General features: G+C 36.0%; 1 pseudogene; it reads left to right on the forward strand.

Moving 5' to 3' along the window:
• LOC122749805 overlaps positions 1–13,963 on the forward strand; it is a 48,661-nt pseudogene extending 34,698 nt beyond the window's left edge.
• The last annotated feature ends 2,930 nt before the right edge of the window (positions 13,964–16,893 follow it).

Genomic DNA, 16,893 nt, shown 5'->3' on the forward strand with positions numbered 1-16,893 from the left:
GTGGTATGATATCTAGGGAGTGAGGCATTTATCTTACTTGGGGTTCGCACTTCTTTTGTCCAGAATGCTGTGGTTTTATAACTGAGCTATTAGAGACATATCCTAAATGCTGAGTGGTCCTTTTCAGGCTAAGAGCATTCCTAAGTTTTCAGATGGGTGTAATTTGGTTTGTCAAAATGGAAAATATACCCTGGCATTTAGGAAATGTGCAAAAGACCTTGGGAAGACTCACTGTCATGAGAACTTCTCTGAGAATTGCCAGACTCTGAATTTTCTGCCTCAGTAATGTCATAGTACATTATCAAGTCTGTGACCTAGAAGATTCAGGAGTCTGTGAATACTAAGAATCTTGTAAATTCTATCCAAACACTGGAGTAATTCCATCATTGGCTTCTAGAGGGGCAAAGACTTACACCTACAGTTTCCCTTCCCCTCACACTTACATCCAAATGGGAGGAACAGCTTAAAAGTTTGCTTGTTTGGTAAAGGAATTCAGTATTTGGTGAAATTATAAAAACAGCTGATTGATTATGTTGGAAGCTATGGAAAACTACCTGGATAAAAAAAACTACTTGATTGAGTTGTATGTTTGAATCCTCTCTGGATGAACACAGCCAATTTAAAAGATTTTTGTTTTTGCCTTAGAAGTTGATATACAGGGGCAGCTAGATGGCGCAGTGGATAGAGCACCGGCCCTGGAGTCAGGAGTACCTGAGTTCAAATCCGGCCTCAGACACTTAATACTTACTAGCTGTGTGACCCTAGGCAAGTCACTTAACCCCAATTGCCTCACTAAAAAAAATAAAAATTAAAAAAAAAAAAAAAGAAGTTGATATACAGTGCATAAAGCTGTCCTTACTAACTGTAACCTGTGTCTTTCTCATTTTTAGTGAACTCCCATGCATTCACTTTATGTATAAAATCCTTCTATGTGATTGTTTTCAAGCTACTGAAAACTTTTGGAAAGATCTTGTATATGCTCAATAAGCACTAGGGATAAAAGTTTTTATTAATTGATATATGCCATAAATTTACTGTGTAAGAAATAATTATTAATAATTGATATCTTGGAGGGTTTAGTGCTCTGCCTTTCTCTTACTCCTTTTCTTTCTAAGTCTTTCAGGTTCTTTCTGAAGGACTTCACTGACAAGATATAGCCTGCACCAAACCATACCCAGGTGGAAACTACTGTGCTCTTATCAGCCTGGGTGTGGTCTACATTCTTTTTCTGATTTTTCAAAAGTTTAATCTGCTTTATTAACATATTCTCCATCACGTTCTTTTTTTTTCCTTTTTTAGAATTATTTTTAACAAACATTTTTATTTAAAGTTTTGAGTTCCAAACTCTATCCCTCCTCTCCTTCCCTCTCCCCTTCCTGAGGTGGTAGGCAATTAGATACAGGTTATTAATGTGAAATTATGTAAAATATTACCAAACTAGTCATTTTGTATAAGAAAATTTAAAAGAAAAATAAATGAAAGAAAGTAAAAAATAGCATGCTCCAGTCTGTGTTCAATCGATATCAATTCTTTCTTTGGAGGTGGATAGTATGCTTTATCATTAGTCCTTTGGGATTGTCTCAGATCATTGTATTGCTGAGAAGAGTTGTCATTCACGGTTCTTCATTGTGCTAGGGTTTTTTGAACAAGATTTGAGTGACCTAAGTCATGTATCCCAAGGCTTCATAACCCACCTCCATTAATGTAAACCAATTGGATTGCATTGCTATGTGATGGACCACCTCTACAGTTGGAAAGACATATAGGCTGTGACCCCAATGCCATGAGGGGTCTTTGGTTTCAGAGATATGTCCATTGACCATCATTTTATTAATAACTTCCCAGCCTATAAGCAAAATTATTAAATTACCTAGAAACTATGTTTCTCATAAGTTTAATTATCACCGTTATGGCTAACCATGAATGGATCAGAGCCTTTTCACTCTGAATTTCACTCATAAGGAGCTCCCTTTAACTTGTGAGAATTGGAATGACAGCCCCTGCTGGGAGGGACATTGTAAGCTCCGGCCTGAAAAGAAAGCATGTGACTTTAGTGTCCAGAAGTGACCTTTTCTAGGGTTTCTCAGCATCAGAGAGTGATGTGTCCCACCCTGTGGGTCCTGTCAATCAGAGCTACCAACCAATTAGCTTGGAGCTGTGTGTGTGTGTGTGTGTGTGTGTGTGTGTGTGTGTGTGTGTGTGTGTGTGTGTGTGTGTGTGGACAGCCCTGTTTCCTGTTTCACAGAAGGCTTCTTGGGAGGAGAAAAACCTTTTTGTGGCCGGATGGGGGCTTGGCGGCAGAGACACACTGGATAGGGAGAGCAGGCAAATCTCATACTTTATCCATGTGTTTCTCTTTACTAACCCCTAATATACTTTAATAAATACTTTAAAGTCTAAACTCTTGCTAAAGCTTCTAATTTAAGGTGACCACTCATTAGATTTTAGACATCATAGCTAGAATTTTAGGCCCTTACAAACTGAGCCCACATGGAGAATTTCTCCATAAGGAGAATTCCCTGTTGTGACCCTGGCTGTGCTATGACTCACTATTTTTTACCAGTAAGTAAACATTATCTGGGTAAGCATGATGTAGGAGGCAAAAAAAGGGGTTAACAGAAAAACCTAAGACTCAAGCTCTAATTCAAATATGAGCTCTGAGAGGGATTCAGACCCCAGTTAATAGATAACTTATAAGTCAGTAATCAGTACCTATAATGGGAACAGAGGGAGCTAGGCCATGAAGACCTTAAATAAAATGACAGGCTACAGAAATTTAGACTAGAAATAAATGATAAATGAAGATATTTTGAAACTAAGCATGGGAACTAGAAAGAGACATGCACAGAAAAGGCCAAATTTGTCCCCAGACTCACCTTATGAAGTGTAAACCCCCAAAACACACCTCCACAGAAAAAGGTACCCACCTCGGGGGTTGGTTTAGGACCCCAGGAACTCCAAATTAGGATAAGACCTCTGCTGTATCTCCCAAAGGTGGAAAATATTATAATGAGAAGGACAGGCCCTCCACTCTACCTCCCTAAAATGGAGATTGTTATAATGAGACTGATAATCAGTTTATCCATACTATAAATATAAGTGTCTTTGCTTTCCTTATTTGAGAGATACCTTTCCACTATTCTGGTTCTCTCCATGTGGTCACTCACAGTATTGCAATAAAACTTGGGAAACTGTGTCACTGAGTCTTGTAATTCTTTTGGGATGACTCACAATCAATTTGATCCCAAATTCCATCCCATATCAAGCATATGTCTGTCTAAATGTTTCATGAGCTTTTGCTATCAACTACCTGATTGATTAGCTTCCTCAATGCGGGAACAGTATGATAAAATAATGGGATTTGGCAGACACCCAGAGGTCCCACCTGGGGATTGATTTAGAATTGTTTGAATTAGGTGAGACTAAGAAACTAAGTACCTACTTAAGGGTGATTGGATGGAGACCACACCTGGCTGGCCCTGAGTGACGTGTTGTTCTCAGAGGTGGTGTACTACTGACATCAGCAAGAAACCACTCTCAACCAATCAGCTTGAAGGACCTCTCCTTTTGGGGAGGGATACAGGACCTAGGAAGTGAAGGCTTGCTCCCTGAAGCAGGCTCTTTTCATGAAGGAACCGGTGTGGCAGCAGATGGGAGAAAAAAGAGGGTCCCCCTGGTTGTCCAGGACTTTTGGTATGGTGGGCTGCTAGGAAAGGAAGTTTGTTTTTTTCTCTCTGGCTATACCCAATAGATGCAAGCTAGGATTTTCCATGCTATAAGGAATCTGTTCTCAATCTCTCTCTCTCTTCACTAACATATTTTAATAAATCCTTAAAAGCCTAAACTCTTGCTGAATTTATCAGTGATTTTAGCCAGCTTCCCCCTCCAAAAAAACTGGGGGGGGGGATTTGAACCCACATTTAGATTTTAAACAACACAGCAGAAATGCATGAATTGCTCACAAAATCATTTTTGGTATGTGGGATCTCTGGGTTTTTCTGGGACAGCTCCTCTGCCATCCCAGTCTTGTTGATCCACCATGACCTAGACTTTCTTGCATGTAAAGTTCAGGTAGAAAGAAAGAGCCCTAAATTTCTGGCAGGCAGAGGTATGTGTAAGTAGATGTGTAAGTCTACTCAAGAGGCCCTGTTCTTAGTATTTTTCAGGCAGAAGTGTATCAAGTGAAGTGAGGAAAGAAAACTGCCAAAAGGAATTTTTGAAGTTAGGTGAGTGCAATTAACAGCTCCCTGGTATCAGAACTTAAAAGCCATTATGAGGGTAACTTGTGTGTAATTTAAGATTCTAAATGTGGATTCTAATCTGTTCCCCCAGTTTTGGGGGAAACTGACTAAAATCACTGATAAAACTAGTTTAGGTTTTTAAGGGTTTATTGAAAAATAGAAAGAAAAAGATTGAGAACAGAATTCCAACAGCCTGGCATTCCTATCTTTCCTCAAATTTCCTGTGAAGTCCTCTGCCGCCACCACCACCATCGAGTCAGGAACCCAAAAAAGCGAGAGCTCTCCACGCAGGCTCTCTTTCCTCCTTCCTGTCTCCTCCCAGAAAATAGGAGGCTCCTCAAGTTGATTGGCTGGTAGCCTTGATAGACAGCACCCATGAGCAAACGTCATTTCCTGATGCCAAGGAAAAGCCACATGGCCTTGCCCTCTGAGGCATTTTCCTCATGGCAGAACTTTCCCACAGCAAGTCTCCAGTAGGTGGCATCATTCCAATCATTACACTTGGCATTTCTCATCTGTCCTTGTCTAGGTCTTTTTGTCTGTTTCTGTAGAGTTTTCTAAGATTAGTTTAAGGAAAATTATTTGAAAAATCAGGGAATTTTTCCTCTAAGCAAAAATGCCAAGTGACTCTTTTTTTTTTTTATTTAGAGGGGCTATTACTTGAAGCTCCAAGTTGATAACATCTTAAATCAAGCAGCCTACTGACTTGGCTGTGACTGCCTAAGGCTGATTCTTAAGAGCAATCCCATTATTTCAAGTGAGGTTAATTAATGAGCCTCTTAAAGCTACTTTAGGATCTTTAAATTAAATCTGGAGAACTGTATTCTACCACCTCACAAAATATCTCTGACATCTGAACAATGTGTTTAAAATTTCAAATATAAGTTTTTTGGCTTTTAAGATACCTTAAGGGGCAGCTAGGTGGCGCAGTGGATAGAGCACTGGCGCTGGAATCAGGAGTTCCTGAGTTCAAATCTGGCCTCAGACACTTAACACTTACTAGCTGTGTGACCCTGGGCAAGTCACTTAACCCCAATTGCCTCACTAAAAAAAAAAAAAAAAGAATAAGATACCTTAATCAGGGCTTTTATATCATAGCCTTAAATGTAAGCATTTTAGAACTTCAGTGATTTATTTAAAATGTGTTAACATTCTAAAAGCTTTTTAAAAAGTAATGTTGGTATGGGGCAGCTAGGTAGCACAGTGGTAGAGCACCGGCCCTGGATTCAGGAGTACCTGAATTCAAATCTGGCCTCAGACACTTAACACTTACTACCTGTGTGACCCTGGGCAAGTCACTTGACCCCAATTGCCTCACTAAAAACAAACAAACAAAAAGTAATGTTGATGAAAGATGTGAAGAAATATAACTCTATATTTGTAAACAAAAAGAAGAGTATGTGTGGTAAAATAATGGAATTTGGTAGCCACCCAGGGGTCCTGACTTGATTAACTTAGTAGTGTTTAAATTGGATGTGAATGAGGAACTACTAAGTACCCACTTAATGGTGATTAGATCTTGAATTTAAATTTAGCCAACTCTGAGAAGGAGTGTTCTCAGAGGCTATGGACTGCAACATCAACAGGAGAAGCCTCTCTGCCAATCAACTTGAAGAACCTCCCATTTCTGGGAGGAGGACAGGAAGTAGGAAGCGGAGGCTGGCAGATGGGAATTTTCTCTTTTGGTTCAAGACATCAGCTTGGTGGCAGGACTTCACATGGGCTGTTAGGAAGGCTAGGATTTCCATGCTATAAGGAATCTGTTCTCAATCTTTCTCTCTTTTCACTATCTTATATCTTTTAATAAACCCTTAAAAGCCCAAACTCTTGGTGAATTTATCAGTGATTTTAGCCAGTTTCCTCCCAAGCCTGGGGGGGGGGGGCAGATTAGAGCCCACATTTAGATTTTTAAACAACTCATATGGTTTGTTTTGTTTTGTTTACTTTTCAAAACTATTAAGTAAGCAATCAGAGATTTACTATTGAACATCTGAATTTTGTGATAGGCATATTAATAAAGAGAATTCCCTAGGTTGAAATTAACTTGGAAAAATAGGGCTTCAGTAAGACATTGGCCTAATAATAGTATGTGTAGCCAGAAATCTGTTTGAAATGTAAAGGAAAGTAAATAGTCTGAGTAATGGGTTTGAAAGATTAGGCAAGAAAATTATAGACAAGGGAAAATATGGAATGTGAAGAAGGATTAGGGACAAATGGGAGACAGATACCCTATACACAGCAGGTGGGCAACAGCAAGCCTATGTGCTCCAAGCTCCTTCTGTCCCTGGATAGTTTGATCTGGGAGCACTTTTGCCAGTTTCAGATGTTTTAAGCATATTGGAAGGTTGTGAGAGTTTGGTTTTGTTTTAAACAGAAAGACCAAGAATAAAAACATTGTAGCTTGAAAGCCAATTGACAAAGTTACAGTGGGTTAGAAAGACTGAGGAGTCAAAATGGATGCGTCTAATTCCACATGGCAGTTTCTGTTATATGTGTTATAGGTGGAAAGGAGGAATCTGATAAACCCTGTTTCCTAAATGTGATAGGATTTATTATAGTTAAAAATCTGTTATATATTGCCACTTTAAAAACTTTTTGTGGTGGAATAGCTAGAAAAAAAAATCCCATACTATGAAATGCTTGGAGTAAATAGCTTCTATGTAAAATATAATAATAAATGAAATTATATATTAAGGTTCTGTGTGATACCATTTGGAATATAGATCCAGGTGTAATTGAATTATTCTGGTCTAATTTTAAGTGAAATTTGTTGTTATTTGCTGTGGTTTTAAACCAAGTTTCCCCAGTTATGTGATTTTTGTCATGTGGAAAAGTGCTTAATATTAGTTAATAATTCATCATATTAGAGATTTTTTTTTTAGAATATGAATTCTTAATTCTTTGGGGTTATGGATTTAATTGCTAAAAGATTGCTGAAAAGATGTTTTAAATTAAAAAACATTTTGAGAAATGAAAATACTAATAATAGGTTTCTGTGAAGTGGGCATAACAAGGAACCTTTTAAATTATCCTTTGTAAGACTTTAAGGTCAGCCACTTGCACAGTATAGTACAGTGATTTGATGTTAGTTAAGAGCTAGAAATTACAATATTTTTAAAAAATCAATCTTAACAATTGGATCATACTGCCCTGAGAATGACTTTCAATTTTGACTTAAGTTTCCAACTAGTAAGGTTAAATAATTCTCGAATTCATTATGTCTCTAATTCATTATGTCCATTATTAGGATAAATTTTGGGAAAAGTCCTATTAAATCTAACACAACACCAATATTGGATATGGTAAAGATATCGGTTATTGGTTATTATGATTATTATGTAAAATCTTAAATATCTGCTTGTGACATTCAAATTGAATGAGAATCATTTAATTAACTCCTTTAAAACCTCTCAAAGATTTCTCTGTGGAATCAGTTCATACCCTGTCAACATTGAGCCAAATTTTGTAGGTGCAGAAAAAAAAGGGGGGAGCAGGCCAAGTACATTTTAAGTTAACCTCAGCTTGTTATCAGATATGTCTCAAAGGTAGAGGCAGGAAGTCCTAGATAATTAAGGAAGTAGGAAACAAATTTGGACATAGCTGTAAAATTTTCATCAAGCTTTTTAAAAAAGGAAATATATGAATTTATGGATAATAACCATTAGGCTTTATAAATTAAAATGTTACGGGGGCAGCTAGGTGGTGCAGTGGATAAAGCACCGGCCCTGGATTCAGGAGTACCTGAGTTCAAATCCGGCCTCAGACACTTGACACTTACTAGCTGTGTGACCCTGGGCAAGTCACTTAACCCCCATTGCGCCGCAAAAAAAAAAAAAAATGTTACTATTAGTGATTATGAATCCAGATTTGACTTGATTTAAGCCAAAATTTGCCTTAAAGGAAATAATGTGGTATAGTTGTGTATACTCTACTATCAGGATTATTATGGTAAATTTTGAGCCAACATAAGAAATTTACTAGCTAGCTGTATAACCCCAAGAAAGTCCTATTTGCCTCAGTTTATTTTTTATTTTTCTGTAAGGTAATAATGGAACCGCCTTCCCAGGGGATTACTTGTTTGTAAAGTACTTTACACAGTGCCTGGTATAGAGTAGGTACACATTCAACTAAATTAAAGTCACCTGATTGGTAATTGGTTTTGTTTCCACTTTTAAAATACATGATATTGTTTAAGGTATTGTTATATTTCTAAATTGTTTTTTACTGTGTGCCATTTGGTAAACAATTGAATCAGCTGTGTTAGAAAAGCAATTTCTCTTATTATCTAGATGTTATGAGATTAAGAATTATACTGTTAAAAAAAGGGAGAGAAATTGATGGGGGAAAATGAATGGGTTACACAGCTATTATGTCATTCTATCAGCCCTGAGGACCACGTATAAGTAGAGTTTATAAACTTCAAAGTTTTGCCTGTATTTAAGAGGAAGTCCACCCAAAAGTATTTGGTTATGAAAATTATGAGTGTTTACTAAGCTATTTGCAGTTATTGTTTTTCTTAACTATTTAAAAAAATAGTTAGTTGGCAATTGTATAAAGAAAATACTTTGTAAAATTTCCTTTGTAAATTTATAAGTATTCTTAGAATCATCTAGTCATACATTCTTATCAACTCTGTACAAGTGTTCTTCTGCATTGTGAAATGGAATACCAAATGGGAATCCTTGCACAAAATGGGAGTAAAATATACAGACTTGAGAATTTTAAATAAGGTTTCTTGCCTATCATTTGTGGAGTTGTCTACGTCTCAAAGTTATACATACATCTATAATATATAGTGTGTGTATATGTGTATATATATATATATACACATATGTGTATATATATATATCTTGAACTTAGTCTTAAAACTCCACTATTCACTTTAAGGGGTGAAATACCTTTAGAGAGGGATAGATGTATGTATTAGGGGTTTAAGTAAACTATCACATATTCTCTAAGTGGGAGTCCAGAATGTAATAAGTTTTCTTGAATTCTGGTAATATAATTAAAGACAAAGTAGAGAAAGAGATATTGAGCAAATTCATTAAAGCTTTGGTAAATTTTGTTATTTTGGTAAGGCTAGTTTAATTGGGTATTTTTCTTTTCAGCTTAGAAAAAACTAAAATTCCTACCCATTCCAAACACCTTTTGATAAAAGGGGGGTGGTATTTAGGAATATCATGGTAATTAGGAATTTATTTACTTTATAATACTTCTGTGATTTTTTTATGTAACTTAAAGATATTTTCCCCATACTTAATCTTGATGCATTCCAATTTTAAAGATTTACTTTTTCCTTTAGTTTGAATGCCATATCTGTCATTCTAGCTTCCAAATAATTTAGTGATTATTCCTTTTAACATCAGGATAGATTTTAAGTTGTTTTTAAGAAATACCTTTAGAAAGAAGTACTTATAATAAAAAAAATTTTAAAAACCTTCTGTGTATGTTTCAGAAAAATATTTTTGTTTGTTTTTTGGAAGTCCTAAATTTTATTTATAAGCAAATGTATTGTAGTTATTTTATATTGATAACACCTGTGTCCAAACCTACTGTGATTAGCCTCTATTGTCAGAGGGGAAAGCTTTTCTGGGACCCTGAAATTTTCTTTTTTGAGTTTCATTCTTAAGCTTGTTTTGTCTTTGGATTGTCTTCCTTAAGAGACACATCAGCAGTCAGTAGTCAATGTAAGCAATATGTGAGATCTAAGTCTAGTAAATATATGACATAGCTGTCCCTAGGAATAAGGTAGGGAAGTTACCGTGGGAAAGGTTGGACATTGCCATACTAGAAAATCTGTCCCCCTATTATCAGGGTAGATAAAGTGATATTTTGACATTGTAATACTGAATCTATTAGTTATTAAATTAATATTAACATATATGAATTACTGTAATAAGCTGCAAATGGGAAAGATCTTGCTGTTTTGATTTGAATTTGTTGGCCTAAGCAATAGTTAAATTAGTGATTGAGATTTGTCAAATGTATAAAATAGAATTGCTGAAGTATTTCATTATTATATGATTGGACAAAGGTAAAGGAGTTTGTGAAACAAAGAGTAAATCTCTTGTGAAGTTAAAGTCAAGAATCTCTTTTGTTTTTGTTTTTAGAAATAGGATTTCAGTAATTCAGTTGTCAGTAAACAATAGTAACTTGCAAGTCATCCTGTATCATTTAAATGGGAATTCTGATTTTACCTATATTTGTTATTTAATCTGGAATTAGAATATGTACAGAAATGCATGCAAACTAAATTGAGTAACCTTAAAAGATATTCCCATTGTTTAAAGGGTTAAAGGGATTTTTAGAGCAGTAGACATTATTTATGTCCATTTGAATGTGGTTAATAACTGAACATGTTTTACTATATACTGTTTGAAACATTGTCTAATCTGTTCTCTGTATACATTTTGGGATTATTTATACATCCCATCCCAAGTCTTTTGTTGTCTGTTATTAAACATCTTAATGCAAAATCATTTGTGTGATATTGAATTTAGGGATGAAAAAACATCTACTTAGCACAAGGACTTAATGGATTTTTTGCTGTTACCAATGTGAGAATATAGTCAATACTTATTTAAAATATGTGATCTTTGACAGGTGAATTCACCTAAAACACTGATTATTGGAACTTAATATTTAAAAAATTGTGGGACTGTTAACTGAAATTATTCTGAATCTGACTCCATGAATGATCATGAAGGAATACTATTGAGCCAATGAACTGTGATACCAGCAAATCTGTGGGGTTTCACATGCATAGAACTCCAGGTGGAATTAGCATGGGAAAGAGTGGGAGAATGACTTTGGGCAAGGACTGAGATAGGATTCTCCTGACTTAATTTCCCCAATAAGACATGGAATAGAAGAATATCCCACCTGGTTGATTTGGGGCCTAGCTCAATGTAATTGGCTGGAATTGACAGACAGAGAAATTTTATTTTCACTTCCTGTATAATTATGCCCTTATTCTTTTATGGTAAATTCCTATAATCATATCAGATGTCATGTGATAAACACAACATTGCATGCTTATCTCTTAGGTTAATATAGTGTTGAAAACAGATTCTGAGATTCCTTAGTGGGATCTCATCATCCTAATAAGGATTGAATAATGGCAAGTAAAAAAAATTGGGTTCTAATTTTCTGTTTCTACTTAAGTTTCATATGTGTGTGTGTATATGAGAAACAAAAATGTTTCATGTATTTATACAAATACACACACATGTGTGTCTGTTTCTGTGTATGTATTGTATATATACATATACACATATAGGTATATACATGAATATAAATACACACATGCATGCATATATGCATATAAATAACAACTGGACAAAAATTGTAAAAGCCTCTAAAAGGTTGCAGATTTCATTTTCTAATATTAGAGACATAAGGTTTGAGCTAACTTTCATTATCTGACCTGGTTATTGGCAAAGTAAAATATACAGTCGTGTTAAGATCAATTTTGTAGGAGATTTTTAATAGAGAAGAGGATCTCTACAAGTGTCCTGAGTCTAAGAAGATAGGCAGCTGGGATCCTCAAAATCAGATAGTTGTATGTGATGAGGCTTTTGACACTTAAATGGACAGTTTTTTCAGTTTGCTTTTTTCCTTTGTGTACATTATTTGTAAGGTCTACTTACTAAAGGGCACTGCCCTGCCCCCTTTGGTTTCTTAAATGCATCATTTGATTTCTCTCCCTTTTCCCTTCATAAGCCCCCTAGATAAGAACACTTATTAAAGTATTTGTATTATCAATGATTCACTGAGGAGACTGTCTCTCAATAAGAATCAAATGGGTCATTGTGAGAAATGGTTTTTAATAATCAGTATCTTAGAGGATTTACTGTTCTCCCCTTCTCTTACCATCCCTTCTTTCTAAGTCCTTCAGGTTCTTTCTGAAGGACTTTTCTGATGAGATGTAGCCTGTACTAGACTACACCCAGGTGGAAAGTATTGTGCTCTTATGAGCTTAGCTGGGGTCTACATTCTTTCTCTGCTGTATTTTTTACCAAGATTTGAGTGACCTAAGTCAAGTATTCCAAGACTCTATTTTAATATTACACACTTCTAATCAAGTCAAGAAATTGGATTTGATTGCTATGTGGTGGACCACCTGCAATTGGTAGGGCATGAGGGGTCTTTGGTCTGAGAGAGATGGCCTATTAATAAATTACTAAATTGCTCAGAAACTGTCTGTCATATTTTTTTTAATAAAGTGTTTTATTTTTTTCCTGTTACATGTAAAGATAGTTCTCAACTTTTGTTTATACAAGCTTTCCAATTTCAGATTTTTCTCCCTCCCTCCCCTCCCTCCCCCCTCCCCTAGATAGCAGGTAATCTGATATAGGTTATATATATATATATATATATACATAATAACATTAAACATATTTCTGCATTAGTCATGTTATAAGAGAAAAATCAGAACAATGATGAAAAACCTCAGAATAGAAAAACAATAGCACCAAAACCAAAAGAAATAGTATGGTTCATTCAGCATCTATACTCCACATTTCTTTTTTTTTTCCTGGATTTGGAGATCCTCTTCTATCATGAGTTCCCTGGAACTCTTCTGTACCATTGCATTGGTGAGAAGAATCTAGTTCATCACAGTAGATCAACACTCAATGTTGATGATACTGTGTACAATGTTCTTCTGGTTCTGCTCATCTCACTCATCATCAGCCCACGCAAGACCCTCCAGGTTTCTCTGAACTCCTCCTGCTCATCGTTTCTTACAGCACAATAGTATTCCATTACATTCATATACCACAACTTGTCCAGCCATTCCCCAATTGATGGGCATCCCCTCAACTTCCAATTCCTTGCCACCACATAAAGAGTAGCTATAAATATTTTTTGTACATGTGGGTCCCTCTCCCCTTTCTATGATCTCTTTGGGAAAAAGACCCAAAAGTGGTATTGCTGGGTCAAAGGGTATGCACAGCTTTATAGCCCTTTGGGCATAATTCCAAATTGCTCTCCAGAATGATTGGATCAGTTCACAGCTCCACCAACAATGCATTAGTGTTCCAATTTTTCTACAGCTTGTCATATTTTTTAATCATCACTTGTTCATGTTTTCCCACAGGTTGTCTCCAGAGTTTCTTCTCCATATGCCTCAATATGCTGGACATTTTCCCCAAGGTGTTCTAATGTTAAAACAGGACTTGGGCTCTCTCTTTCGGCGCCTGATCGTCTCCATCATGGGGCACATGCATGCTCCCAGGAAGGGCCTGTCCCAGTTAGCTTTGCCGTCCAGCCCCAGTGTGCCCACGTGGCCAAAGCTCACCTCGGACGATGTGAAGGAACAGATCTACAAGCTGGCCAAGAAGGGCCTGATGCCCTCCCAGATCGGTGTGATCCTGAGGGATTCTCATGGTGTGGAACAAGTGTGCTTTGTAACTGGCAACAAAATTTTGAGAATTTTCAAGTCCAAGGGACTTGCCCCTGATCTTCCTGAAGATCTTTTTCACTTGATCAAGAAAGCTGCTGCTGTTCGAAAGCATATTGAAAGAAACAGAAAGGATAAAGATTCTAAATTTCATCTGATTCTCAAGAGAGCCGAATTCACAGGCTGGCTTGTTTCTACAAGACCAAGAGAGTGTTCCCACCCAATTGGAAATATGAAACATTCACAGCCTCTGCTCTGGTTGCATAAATTTTGGTTTATGTACTAAAATAATAAAATCACATCTAGATGAAAAAAAAAACCAGGACTTGGGCTATCCATACATTATCCCCTCTCTTGTTATATGCCTTGCCCACCTTCTTTTCCAATTACACATTTCCTGGATAATATCTATTATGCCACATTGCACACAGAGAATGATTGGAAATATATTGTATCATATTTGTGACCACCATGCACCTCTCCATCACCCTGTGGGTCAGCTCCAATTCTGACTCCTCAGAGTTTGTGACATTCCAAGATATGCACAACCAAATAGTATTTCTGGAGGGAACGATGGTATTTAAGCATCTGTATCCAGTAGCATTTTGGGAAGCCTTTGTGGAGGAGATGGAATCTATACTCAGTCTTGATGAAAGAAAAGGATTTTCATAAGCAATGATAGAGAGAGTGTCTTCTAGACATAAGGCTAAGCCTCTGCAACTGCATGAATCTCAGTATCAGGGAGCAGATCTAGTGGTCCCTATGAGTATGAGTAGGAGCACAGCATATGTACAAAGGGAAATGATGGGACACAAGTCTGACAAGGTATATTAAAGTTGGATTGCAGAGGCAAAGGAATTTGTATTTTATCCAGTAGTTAATAGGGCATTATTGAAAGTCACTAATCAAGGAAGTGGCATTTTACTGATGCAAACCTACTGTGGACTCATGGTCACTCTAAAGTTATTGCAGCTTACAAATTCTGGAAGAAGAAGCTTTAAAAGGACTTTACCCTAAAGCATGCACCTCAACCCTCCAAATGAGAAAAAGAGAACTAGAAAGATTGTGGTGAGTGAATGTGCCAAAAGCCAATCATTTGGTTTTCACACAAGGAGGTAAAAACTGATGAGCTCTTCTCACTAGGACATTTCTAGACAGAAGCTTTCAGATTTGTGAAACTAATCTTAAGATACTCATTTATTAGTTTGCTTTGTATTATGCTTATAAAGTGAAAAAACACACAGCAAACATGGCAAGACTTTGACTCCTTGTTAAATTTCTTTCAGTGAAGGTCTCTGAGGTTTACTCACTCTGCTAATGAGCTTTCTTATCTAGTCTCCATTGAGCCAGATCAAAAAGAAAGAGCCTCTGTAGGTGAACTTGGAAAAGCTCATAAAAACAGTACTATTCTTGTTATTAATAGAAGAATAAGAAGTGTCAGGGAATGGTTACACAGTGTAGTTATATTATGAAAGGTAACTGTGTTTTTAAAATTTTACCTAAAGTGAGATCAGTGAAGAATTTTATAAGAATTGAGCCAAAACAGCATGCTCCTTGGCCAGCTGGTTCTCTACTGCCAAATTTTTCAGTGGATGCAAACGAAGATTTCTATAGTGCAGAAGAGAAAGTGAATGAAAACTGTCTCACCAACTACTCTCTGGGAAATTACAGCACCATTAAAAAGAAAAATGATGGGAAAGCAGTGTTAAATGTTCATAAAATTTGGAATTCCAAAACCACAATCCAATTTAATTATATACTATATAGGTTAGCTATTTCAGCTTTCAAAACACTCTATAAACATTACAACCCAAAAGTTGTATTTTTAATAGATTATTGAAATACCAGATTCAGCATAGTGAATATCCAATTTTTTTTTTCAAAATAGAAACCAGGCTAGTTGGTCACATCAAATAAATTCTTTATGGTGTACTTCAGGTCTTTGGGGGTTTTTTTTGTTTGTTTCTGTTTTTTTGTTTGTTTTTTTTTAACTTCTCTGAGTCAAAAATGTTTTCCCTTTGGAGTGTAGATGAAATTAAAGAATTTTTTTTACAATGTTCAAGGAAGATCTCTTATGTTCTAAGCCTGGAAAGAAGCAGAAATCACATAAGAAATAACTATGTGACTACAAATGAAAAATTATGAATTCAAACTTAATTTCCCAACCTTGGGAATGGTAGGATGTAAACCAATTGAGGGCTGGGATAATTTTTCAATTTGAAAGCATAACAGACTTAATAAATGCTTGTCAGATTGGATTGGATTGGATTGGTTGATGTAAGGAAAACATTAGAATGTTCTGATCCTACTTAAAATTTTCTAGAGAAAGAAAAGCAATAAAGGTGCATTACAGATAGTGCTTTTAACCAAAAGAAAAATACATTACTTATATTGCTTTTAACCAAGAGACTCAGCTATGCTTGTAAAAATCCCATTTGTTCATCTTTACAATCTGCTTGAAAGGCAAGTCTTAAGAACAAAAGGGTTATTAGAGAACATAGAAAGCTTTTACAAAAGAAGAAATATAAGACTGGTAATAAAATCACTGAAGATGCTGGAATTAAATTGATTAAAATGCTGGAAGGCTGAGATAGGAAAATTTGGGGGGGGGGTGTTGTTTTATTTATTTAATTTTTTTGCTCTTGTTTTTGTTTTAGATTGGTCTTCTAATAGATTTGTAACCGGGTGGGAAGAAATATCAAACTTTCCAAATTAACAAGGTGAAGGGATAAATTTCTTGAAAAATTTGAATATATGTAAATCCACAAACCCAATGATTATTCCTGCTAGGACATTAGGAAAATTAGTTTGTGTAATGAATAAACAGTGGATGATACTAAGCAGCCCAAAATTATACAGCTTAAGTTTATTGAAACATTTGACACAAACTCCTAACAAGGCTTAAGGAGTCCTGTGATCTGTGACTTTCATGACTGTATCCTTAGGTTTCCTGAAATGCCCTCCCCATAAGAAATGTTGACCATATTGTTCAAATCAAGAGCTTCATTTCCATAAATTGTGATACTATGCCCCACTTAAAATACAGTAATGGATTTGGACCAATTCAGTATAGTAGGAAAAGTAACTAGAAAGGAGACATGAAAATTGTTACAGCATTAGGGAATATGGTTTTGAACCATTTGACTTCTCTCTGCTTATTTCCTCATCCACCAACAATCATTTAACAAGCTTTTATTAAATGCCTAGTGTGATCCAGACACTGTGTTGATAATATGAATGATACTCTGA

Source organism: Dromiciops gliroides, chromosome 3 (genome assembly GCF_019393635.1).
Source record: "Dromiciops gliroides isolate mDroGli1 chromosome 3, mDroGli1.pri, whole genome shotgun sequence".
Classification (NCBI taxonomy): Eukaryota; Metazoa; Chordata; class Mammalia; order Microbiotheria; family Microbiotheriidae; genus Dromiciops; species Dromiciops gliroides.